The sequence below is a fragment of the Etheostoma spectabile genome, chromosome 15 (genome assembly GCF_008692095.1).
Source record: "Etheostoma spectabile isolate EspeVRDwgs_2016 chromosome 15, UIUC_Espe_1.0, whole genome shotgun sequence".
Classification (NCBI taxonomy): Eukaryota; Metazoa; Chordata; class Actinopteri; order Perciformes; family Percidae; genus Etheostoma; species Etheostoma spectabile.
In genome coordinates, this window is record NC_045747.1 from 519,971 (window position 1) to 531,138 (window position 11,168).

An 11,168-nucleotide genomic window follows, 5' to 3' on the forward strand; every position below is an offset into this window, starting at 1 on the left:
ATGAGATGTCTCACTCTGGAGCTAATCAGAACCAGAACCAGAATCAGAATCAAAACTAGTGAGATGTCTCACTCTGGAGCTAAAACAGAGACCTACACACAAGGTGAAAACAGGAACTGCAGCAATGTGCAGTACAACAAAAATATGGTGATTTTAGAAAATGAAACCATGTAAACCTATTCTGGTACAACCTCAAAATACAGGTATGAACCTGAAATTGAGCAGAATATGGACACTTTAAACCTGCCAATTCACACCAATGCAACGAGACGGTGTATCATCTCCATGACAACGCCATGTTGCACACCCATTGTAACTTCCAACTTTTAGGCTTTTTTTGAGCTGGATATATAATTGTTCTTGTCTAAATATGAATGTGGATAACGATAGTGATATTGAGAAGCATGCTCCGGTAAACCCATCATATGTCTGTGGTTTACAGCTTTGTTCTAATGCTGCTGGGCACCCCCTCTCTTCAGTCACTCTCTGTCTCTATGACGCTCTGTCTAAAACACCGCCATCTCAACCACATGTTTGGAACATCAACATAAAATGGACCATGGATCATATTTTTTCTATAATTTTAGCTGACTTTACCAGCTGCCGTCTCTATCGGCTGTTGGAACAGCTGACGTCTCCTACGTTCTAAAACCATTCTGTGTGACTTGAACCGCTGAGTCGCAGCAAAACGATCAGCTGGTTTGGTCTGAACGGGCTTTAGTCATATTGGTCACTGGGAAGGACGTCACACCTTGTTGAATGCGTTCCGTTTACATGGCCGATTTTTCATTGTTTTCGGGGCAGCCGTGTTGGATTTTTAGCTTCGGGTACTCCGAGCTTGTCTGAGTTCCGAGCTCGGAAATCCAAGGTCCGGGGGGGGCACGTATGCCTTAAAACCTGTTATGCAGTTATTGTGATGCTGATGTGATCCTTGGCATTGATTCTATTGCTAACAACAAAGATGGCCAAACTACATTGCTAGCGACTATGTATCTGTGAGCAAAAATATTCAAACTAGCAAATTTCCTATCCAGAAAAATTCCCATCTCTAAACCCTTAATCACCTGATGTATGTTTACAATAAGCAAACGATTGCCTTCATTTGGAGTTGTGTGTCTGTCCAAGACAACAGATGTCACTTTGGCTCTGTTTTGGCCTCCACTAACTCCTGAGCTCTTGAGCTGCTAAATGCTCCACTGTGCTCCCCAGCTAGTCTCTAACTTTGTCCGTCTGCAGTTTGCTGCTTGGCCGGGAGCTTCTAATTGGCTTATCAGAGCTACCGGGCTGCACACCAAAACAATGAGCTGAAAAGATGCCCGGAATGCAGAGTTGGTTCAACCTAGGGCTGCTCCATGATGGGGAAAAAGTCTAAATTGGGATTTTCAATATTGACCAAAAGAATCACGATTTAGATTTTTTGACTTAAATTTCCGTTAATTGCACAGCCCTAGTTCATCCCTATGAGGGACCAGCTCCCCATTCCACTCTGTCAGTCACCCACTGGTAATATGAAATACCCAGAAGGGCAGCGTTGAGCAAATGCATCCATTCTGTGTAAAAGACGCTGCGCCTGGTGTAACACACCAGATAGCATCCGCTACAGTCTGCCAGCCCATAATACTTCTGACCCACCCTCAGTTTCTGTGGCAACGCTACACATGTGACTTCTCTCTCTCCAAGCTTCTAATTTGTCTAAAGTACACACAACCATTACACTATTTTTACCTCACTCTCTTGCTGTCTTTTTTTCTCCCTCTCTGTCTCTTTCTCTCTCTCGTGGCTTTTTTTAGAGGGTTTTGCAGGGCTGATGTCATAGTGCCTATTTTCTCTTAGCAGCGTAGAACGAACAAGACAGGGAGAGCGAGAGATAGAGAAGAGAAAAGATGAATATTGGTTTCCAGAAATACCTCCCAGCCACCGCAGCAGCAGAAACAGATAAATAGGGAGACAGACAGTTAAAAGTCCACTCCCATGGACCTCTCTCTACCTTCTTTGGGTCTTAATGAACTATGCATTTTCATAATCAGCACTTATTGTATCATCTTTGTTAGTTATTTATCTGATAATGGCTATAGGTGGTAAATGTAAACCGATGACAACCAATCAGGCTAAAACAACAGGCTATTAGACCCAGTTTGTTTTTGTTAAGGCTCCATCTTCGTTGCTTCTCGACGACGTTTCACTGCCGGGACGTTTCACTGCGGGACGTTTCACTGCCGGGACGTCACTGGGACTTTTCATTTGTCCTGGGTACGTTTCACATGCGGGAAGTTTTTCACTGCGGACGTTTTCATGCAGGGATTTCACGAGGAGTTCATGGGGACGTTCACGCCGGGACGTTTCACTGCAGGTACGTTTCACGCGGGACTGATTCACTGCGGGACTTTTCACGCGGCGGACGTTCACAGGGGACAGTTCACTGCGGGACGTACGTCGTTCACTGCAAGTTCTAGGACTTTTCACTGACGGACGTTCACTGCAGTGCGTTTAATGCCGGACGTTCACTCAGGACTTCACGCAGGACGTCACTGCTGATGTTTCACTCTGGAGCTTTCATCCGGGACGTTTCACTGCGGGACGTTTCACTGCGGGACGTTTCACTGCCGGGACGTTTCAGGGGAAGTCTGGCAATTGGCATTTGCAAAGTAAAGATGCATCTTAAAGATTACAAAATATATCTATCTATTTTCATGTTGTGTCTTTAATATTGAATTAAATTGTATTCAATTTTATTTATAGTATCAAATCATAACGAGTTATCTCAAGACACTTTACGGACAGAGTAGGTCTAGACCACATTCTATAATTAACAGAGACCCAACAATTTCAATAAGCATTTAGTGTGAAAGTGGCGAGGAAAACTTCCTTTGTTGGCAAAAACCTTTATAGTCACAATAAAGATAATGGAACTATTACTTGAAATAGTAGTTGTAGTAGTATTTCATGGCATAGCAGGGCATAGCAAGGTGTATATATAGTGCATATACTATATATACAGTGTGTGTGTGTGTTTGTGTATATATAAATATATATATACTGTATATATAGGAAATTTCACTTGTATTTGTGTCGATGACTTTATTTATTTTTTACACACCGCGGTATCTTTGTTGTTGTGTACTTTCGGTGGTATTGGTACTGATTACTAGATTTTTGGCATTTGGACATTTTTATTTATTTTTATTTTATTTAACCTTTATTTAACCAGGAAGTCCCTTGAGATTGAAATCTCTTTTTCGATGGAGATCCTGGGCCAGACGCAAACCGTTACTTTAAACAAATACAGCACCGACAAAATCTCACATAGAGGAAGGACAGGTCACATAGGGCAGTTACATTTTTGAATTACATGACATTTTAACATGGCCTAACTCATTCAATGGGACTAGATTATTTAAATGGATCAAGTTTTGCAAATTATTCCAGACCAAGGAGCGGAGTAAGGAAGGCTTCTCCCCAGCTCAGTAAAAACCCTTGGAACCTGTTAGAGCGCCACTGGTGGAACGGATGAAAATGGCTGGAATTTAGCTTGAGATGACATAATATGCCGCAGTTTACCCAACATGGCCTTGTATAGAAAATAAAAAGAAGTTGTCTACGTAGACTCAGTGACGGCCAGCCTACCATTCATACAGCGTACAATGATGATACGTGCATAAGAGTTAGTTAAGAAGCGCAAAGCACTATGTACACAGAGTCTACAGTGGGAGTACTAGAGGCAGCATGCTGTAAGACAACATCACCATAGTCCAAAACACTTAAAAAAGTAGCCTGAACAAGTGTTTTTCTGGCTGACATGTTAAACACGTTTATTTCTAAAATAAACCCCAGCCTTAGTTTCAGCTTTTTTACAAGTTTTTCAACATGAACTTTAAAAAGTTTGTTGTCCAGCCAAAAACCTAAATACTTATGATGAAACTTTTCAATTAAGTCTCCGCTTAATGGTTAATAGTTATATTATCTGGGGATTGGGAACGAGCCCTTGAAAACGTCATAAATTGGTTTTCTTAGTATTTCAGCACTAACTTAAGGCCATTAGAGAAACTTGAAGCTGTTTGAAAGGCCAACTGAAGGTCATGCATGGCTTGATTCAGTGAAGAGGCAACTGAATTATCCCAGTATCATCGGCATAAGGTGCAGTTGTAGCAGTTTGCACGTCTTTTCCAATGTTATTTGATAATATAGAAAATAAATAGGGGCTAAAATCGAACCGTGAGGAACACCCATGAAATTTCTAAAAAGTCTGATTTAAGACCATCATAGAAACACATTGCGTTCGCTCTGTAAGATAGTTTTTGAACCAAGTAATAGCTGTGTTTCCTATGCCAATGTTAATATCTATCTATAATAGCTTATGGTCAACTGATGTCAAATGCTTTGGACAGATCCCACAAATATGCAGCGCAGTGTTGCTTCTGGTCCAAGGCATTTGATGTCTTTAATAGTAGCAAAGTTGCTGTACACAGTGCTGTGTCCACTCTAAAACCTGACTGGCATCAGTTAAATTTGTGCTCTGCCAAGTAGTCTTTTAATTGACAGTTTACTTGAGCTTCCAAAATTTTTGCAAGAATGAGAGTTTGGAAATTGGCCTATAATTGTGAAGATCTGAAGAGTCGCCACCCTTTAACAAGGAAGCACATAGGCTGCTTTCCATATTTTAGGAATTGAATTTGTCTGCAGACTACAATTAAAAATGTATGCTATAGGCTTAGCATAAATTCGCTGCAACTTTTAATAAGAAAGTTCTAGGTTGTCTGTCCTGCTGATTTTTTTGGGTCAATAGCTTTAAGAGCAATACACACATCCTGTTTAAAAATGGGTCTAAAAACAAAGGTTTCCGGTGGTGTTTCAGAGCTGGATCGAGCATGATAACTTGATTGGACTCATAATATAAGCCAGCTGATACAAAGTGATTGTTAAAATGTCCAATTAGTCAATTTGGTTTTTAATTTCAACTGAACTACAAAATATGTTGTGGGAGACCTGCAGCGAAGAATTGGAATCAGACAGAGAATTAATTGCTCCAGATTTAGCGTTTATTGAGGTTTTCAGATACATTTTTTAGATAGTAATCTGATTTAGCTTTTCTGGTCATGCTTGTGCATTTATTTCTTAAAGTTCTGAAAGCATCCAGTCAGCAGTAGAATTTTGGCTTGACTTTTCCCCATGCAACATTTCTTTCTCTGATCATATGACTTACCTCTTCAGAAACCATGTGGGTTATTCCTCTCTCGCTGATCCTAATTTTCTTTACAGGAGCATGCTTATTACAGATAGCTGAAAAGGCTTATAAAAATATTCCCAGCCAGTTCCACATCAGGTATCTGACAGACATTTCCAATTACAATTGTACAGATCATGAATAAAGCTTGTTCATTAAAAGTTTTAAAACACCTTTTAAAAACATAACGAGGTTTATGTTTAGGTAGTTTTGTGTCCTCTATAACAAGCTCGCACAGTGATCACTGACATCATTGCAAAAACAGCAGACGATGTGTGTTTATGTGGCATGTTTGTAAGAATGACGTCCAACAGTGTTGATTTGCTATGATCTCTCTCGGGTTGATACGTGTTGGGGTTCAATAAGTTGTGTGAAATTTAGTGAGTCATAGGTCTCTAATATTCTCAGAGGCAGGGGAAAGCCAATCCCAGTTAAGGTCACCCATTAGAATTACTTCAGAGTCCTTAAAGTTAAGTGAACATCATAGAGAGAAGAATAGTTTCTTTAGTAGCGAGGAGGACTGTAACAGCCAAAACAGTCAGGTGTGTTCCTTGTATAATTTACTTTCAGTGCCAGTAGATCAAATTGTTTGGCTCTACTTACTGACAATGTCACTGAGCTTAAAATTTTGATTTCACATATATAGCAACTCCGCCCCCTTTACCTAAACGTCTGCTCTGAAAATATTATAGCCATCAATCAATAATATTGTCTGTTATTGTAATTTTAACCAGGTTTCTGATAAGACCATGATGTCCATATCCGTTGCATCAACCCACATCTTAGCATGTCCATTTTTGGAAGAACTTCTAACGTTAAAATGCATGATTCCAAGTCCGGATCTGTTTTTGAAGTCACATGGGGAATATATATTTTAGTGCATCAGGCCCAGGATTTGGCTGTACATTCCCAGATAACAGCAAAAGTAGTAAGACAATAGCTTTGGTATTCCCTGTATGATTTTCATCACAGTCATTGGCTGACGAGTGTGATGAGAGTCCATGTTGCACAGGATTGGTTTTTAAGGCATTCACTATTAGCAGCTGTAGCGAGGGGCTCATTTGTATTAAATGGTTGTAGAGTGTTTGTTGCTGTGCAGGATGGATAAGCTGATGATAGCTGCATGCATCCTTAGTTGGAGAATGAGATATTTGCAGTGTACTCACCCACTTATGATCGTCAATAAACGGGGATGGCCTTGACTTAAATCCATCATTAAGTGCTGTGAGTAATAAAAATAGTAAAAAATGCATTGTGCTTTCATAAAACATAGGCTGAGCAAACAAAAGTTCCAAGGGCTCAGTGCAGAGTTTAGAGAATCTTGTAAGATAAGCTGAGATGGTTCACCGGTCCAAATGTGCTGATCAACACGCAGGCTTTTCACTGATCCGTGAAACTGGTTGTGATTTAATTAATCCTGAGATGCTTCACATGTGCATGTGTTAACCAGCAGGCAGCATCAGGGATCATCACATCAAGTCCACATTGCTGTTTTGCAGGAAGAGCATGGCTAAGCTAATCCAAGCTATAGTTTCAAGCTACTACCCAGGTGCGGGGGGACAAACCAGGCCCCAACCCGATCAAATGGCTCCAAAATGATCAGTTTTGGTCACCTTACAAGCCATCCAGCAGTAGTCAGGTGAAGCAGATCCCCCAGAAGACAAAGCAGACCTCAAATTCCCCCAGCTCTTTCAGCAGGCCAGTGACAATAGTCCTTCTCCTTTTAAGATAGATCCAAGTATAACGAAGATACTCAGCAAGCACCAGTCTCTAGGAAGAGATTTCTTTCCTTGGTTAGGATTTGCAGAAGCCAAGGACATAAAAACACATAAAAAGGGCAAAAAACACATAAAAAGAGTAGCTCAGCTCAAGCACACAAACAAAGACCCAGACTGGTGGCGGCCATCTTGGAAATCGAAATGTACATCACAGCAACAACTACAAAATGTAGTTTCAACGGTTTTGGATTTAAAAGCAATCAGCTGCATGATCATAAGTGGCAATAGCAGATTATTCCACTGAGGCTAGGGAGGCTAGGTTAAAGCTTTATCAATGAAAATGTAGTCTATACAAGATCTCAGATTACCTTTAATGTCCCGCAGAGTGGGAGCTTTGTCTTGGCCTTTTCACCTATGCTGCTGACATGAAAACAATATTTCTCAAAGATAGGGCATTCCTATTGGCTGTTCTTCAAATGAAGATGCCTTGTGCAAGATGGAGAGATAATGTTGATAATGTAAGGTCAGGTTTATGTAGCTAGCTATAGCCTCAAATTACAATATGTCATCTTAAAAGACTTTCTGGGCCTACAAGTTCCAACGAAAGCAGGCAGCAAAACCGTATTAGGCTTCATACAGTAAGCGTGTGCTTTTCTAGTGGGAGGGGCTTAGGACAGAGAGAGGAGAGCTACAGGTCTGTCACCTTTCCAGAAAACTGCCTGCCGCCGCTTTAAGGAGTGAGGGAATCAGCCTAGATCTGACCAGTGCAAACAGACTGGGAATCTGGGCCTTATTCATATTCTGTACATAACAAATTTCAGCCAACTATGTGAAAAGGCTTCACGATTGTAAGTTTGTGGCGTATGTAGCATACAGAGTCATATTAGTGCAAGGTATAATCACCAGTCTGTGTTGGTTTCTACCAGAATTCACTGACTGGACAAACTGGATGGACAGTCCGTCTTTCATTCTTTTTACTGCATCCGTCCTGGTGCTGGACTCACTGAGCTGTAGGCGGTCAGAAATGTTGCCTCTTTGTCAACTGTACGTGTGTGTGTGTGTGTGTGTGTGTGTGTGTGTGTGTGTGTGTGTGTGTGTGTGTGTGTGTGTGTGTGTGTGTGTGTGTGTGTGTGTGTGTGCGTGTGCGCGTGTACGTGTGCGGTGTGTTTACCAGACTATAAATGTCTTCAGTTTGACGTCAACCTGGCTGCTGTGGAATGCTGCTCTTTGCCAAACGGACTGTTCCACAACCACACACACACACACCACACAAACACACACACCACACACCACCACACCACAGGGACAGTGTGTGTGTGTTGTAGTGGAAGGGGAGACCCGTGCGTCACAGTGAAACACCAGAATATTGTGTTTAGGTAATTTAGATCTGATGGCTACACACACACACACACCCAACACACCACACACACACACACACACACACACACACACACACACACACACACACACACACACACAGGGGGAGGGGGGGGGCGCAATATTTGTTAAGGGTTTAATATGTGTCAAGCCATTCTGAATGAAGTATTGTGGTGCTGCAGAGACGACCCGGCCTACTGATCATTCCCTCCAATATCATGAATCATATTGCAATAGCAAATAAATCGCAAATTAGTTGATACTTTTTCTTCATATGGTGCTGCACTAGTGAGCGGTCACGAACTAGCAAACCTGAAACTGGAACGCTTCTTTCCATGCGTGTGTAGTCCGTTCGTCCTACGCAATTGAGAAAAAAGAAAAGATCTGAGCTTTCACCGAACTATAGCAACGGGTTCTAAAGAGTAAAAGCCGTTTCATGCTTCTTGCTTTCAGCGCGGTCGCCACGGTGTGGACGGCGATATGACGCGGCCTGGGCACGGAGGGTCTGAGCGCCGAGCTGCACACCTCCCAGATTTGGTAACAATGCAGTGCAATGATTGGCTACAGGAGAGAAGAAGTCCCTTCTAAGACCCCAGTCAGAAGGAAAGACCTGACGGATTGGCGACTATGACCGCGCTGAACGCAAGACGCATGAGACAGCGTCACGGCAACCCTGCTCCTCAGTACAGATAGCATGGACACAGAGCTCTATGCCTGGGCTGAAACATTTAGGGGCACATTAAAAGTCTATCAAACAACGTGTTTTTCTTCAATAAAAGGGATACGAGGAGACATATACAGGCAAATAATGGACAAATATAACAGATAAACATAAAATGTTTTTTCATCATTTCTGCTTCAAACTCGGGCTGAACGATTAATCGTTTTTAAATTGAAATCGTGATTTGAAAGAAAGTGACTAGCTAACCGCGAAGACCGCGATTATTAATAGTAATGGGAAATAAATTAGTTGAAAGTTTGGTGTAACATTTGATTGAACATTTTGATTCCTCTTTTCATTATTATGTTAATTGTTATTTTCATTAGATAAATGCTGGAATGTTACATATCACACATTGTTCACAGAGATGTCAGAAACTTTATTCAAAACTGGGACTCGCAACGTCTGGCAGGAAAACCGCAATTAGATTTTTCCCCTAAATCGCCCAACTTCAAACTGTATTGATTTAAAACATGTGTAATCATTTATACTTTCAGAACGCTTTAAGCTGTAACTCGGCTTACTTTTTGAAACCCCACGCCCGCCACAACGTAATCCAATGACGAGAAGAGAACCCAGCTGGATCACGAGCTCCAGGAACAAAGACAGAAGGACTACGACGGTCACGGGAGCTACTGGCTGCCGCATCTGCAAAAACCCGCATGTGGGACAATACTCACCGGGGGCCCAGATAGTGACCCATATATACAGGTTTACTCCTGGACCAGCGGGCCGGGGGTTTGACTCCGGCCTGCAGTCATTCCCCCCCTCTCCCCTTTCAAGTCTTTGCTGTCCTATTAAAAAAAGCCTTGCATGCCTCGCTATTGCGAGTGAAAGGCTCCCACTGTACTGACAGTACCACCTTCTCTTTCTATGAGGTCACAGGTCAGATGTCAAGGCTGCGACTACAGACAGGAAAGATTTGGATTTGGATTGGATGAAATCTTTCCTCCTCTAAATAATCCCAATCCTGCAGGGCTAATGAGCTTGGTCACGCGGGACACACAAGCCGAGAGGGCGAGCAGGACGTGACCCCTCCCAACGTCATAGGTCACACTACACCCTAGATAATTCCTAATTCAATTTCCGCCTTTCTCCTTCCTCCGTCACCAAAAGCTATTTATTGCATTCCTGTTGAAGTTTATTGATCACAATAACTAATAATAATCTCATTTACATGACTTTTCTGCCAGATACTGCGGTAACAATTAGATTTAGATTGTTTCAATGTTTTCATAATGTTGAGTTCACTGTGTAACAGATTAATCACGTCATGGTACATTATAACGTGAGACACCTTCAAACCGTTCGATAGAGGCCGGCTGGGGGAAATCAGATTAATGTCACAAAATGCCATGGGACCTTTAAAAAATGTAAATGTTAACGAGTGGTGTGATTTTTGGCGAGGACCTGAACCAAACGAAGATGTTTTCTGTAGGATAGGATTGGTAGGCAGAAGGGTTTGACACATATTTTGCCATTAACAAATATTACACCCCTCTGTGATTTGGATATTGCACTAGAACACACTGAGAATCCGATAAATTGTGATTAACTGTGCAGCCCTACCTGTTACAGCTGTTAGTGTTGGACGGAAGTCTGACACCATCTCACACCGAAAGACAAACCTGCTACATCTGAGACACACGGGGCGTGTTCATCCAATCGGCACATTTTTGACCAACTCAGCTGTCTAACATGAAACATCACGAGGCTTGCAGGAAGGATGCATATGAATGTTTAGTCCACCAGACAGATGGCTAGTGCATGTTGAAATGGGACCAGCCTCTCACTAGATTACCCCGCTCTGATAGTTTGTGAGTGGACTAAATCTACCAGCCACTTGCTTACTTTACCAGCAGTTGGTGCTAATTTGGAACCCTGCATGCAAAGAAAAACTCTACTTTATTCACAGATGGGGCTCACGTAGTAGGAGCTGAAAAAAAAAAAAGATATGATTTGTGCCATAATGTGTAAAGTTGTCATTTGTGTTTTGATAAAATTTATAAAATTGGTATCGGAAAAAAGTATCGCTCGGGAACAGGAATTAAAGTCATGCTATTGGTATCAAAAGGTTTGGAACAATCTACTTACTCTCTCTCTCTCTCTCTCTCGCTCTCTCTCTCTCTCT

The 11,168-nt window shown here is 41.8% G+C and overlaps 1 protein-coding gene across 1 annotated transcript in view; it reads left to right on the top strand.

The window, feature by feature from the left end:
* hdac5 (histone deacetylase 5) overlaps positions 1 to 11,168 on the top strand; it is a gene marked incomplete in the record, with an annotated part of 56,219 nt that overhangs the window by 13,043 nt on the left and 32,008 nt on the right.